The sequence below is a fragment of the Opisthorchis viverrini genome, assembly GCF_000715545.1.
Source record: "Opisthorchis viverrini unplaced genomic scaffold opera_v5_484, whole genome shotgun sequence".
NCBI classification, from domain to species: Eukaryota; Metazoa; Platyhelminthes; class Trematoda; order Opisthorchiida; family Opisthorchiidae; genus Opisthorchis; species Opisthorchis viverrini.
The window spans coordinates 307,650-308,297 of NW_008752133.1; positions in this window are offsets into that span (position 1 = coordinate 307,650).

Consider the following 648-nt stretch of genomic DNA (forward strand, 5'->3'; position numbering starts at 1 on the left):
GTGAACGATAGTTACAAAGTATGGTTTAAGTTCAGGAAGAATGGTAAATGTGACAACGGATTACAGACACTACAGTACCGATTTCTCATGGTGCAGCGAGAAGGACAAGTTTGAGAAGATACAGATGCTCAAATCCTTTTTGGCATCTACCTTCGTGATGTTTTCGTGTCCTTTCTTACCATGCATAACAAAGGCATTCTCTGAGTCTCCTCCAAAGGACATGTGGACGCACTTCCCGTCATTCAGAGGAAGGTGCCAGTCGAACGACCACTGCTCGGTAGCGTCTGCATCCATTTGGAAGGCACTGGCATTGGAACTCCAGGACGTCAAATCGTCCGCGAAAACTAGATATCGACTCGCAAGAACATCTGGGAGGTCGTCGACGTAGATCAGAAACAGCATTGGTCCCAGGACGGAGCCTTGAGGAACTCCAATGGAGACCGGCGCTGGAGAAGAATAGGTCGAGCCTATTCTCACTCGGAATGATCTGTCTGATGGAACCGCCTTGATCCAGCGAAGGATTTTACCTTGAATCCCTAAGACTCGAGTTTGTGGAGCAGCGGGGTGTGTGGAACCCTCTCAAATGCTTTTGAGAAGTCGAAAAATATGGTATCCGATATGAGTCCTTCGCCCTTGGCTTGTATTAAG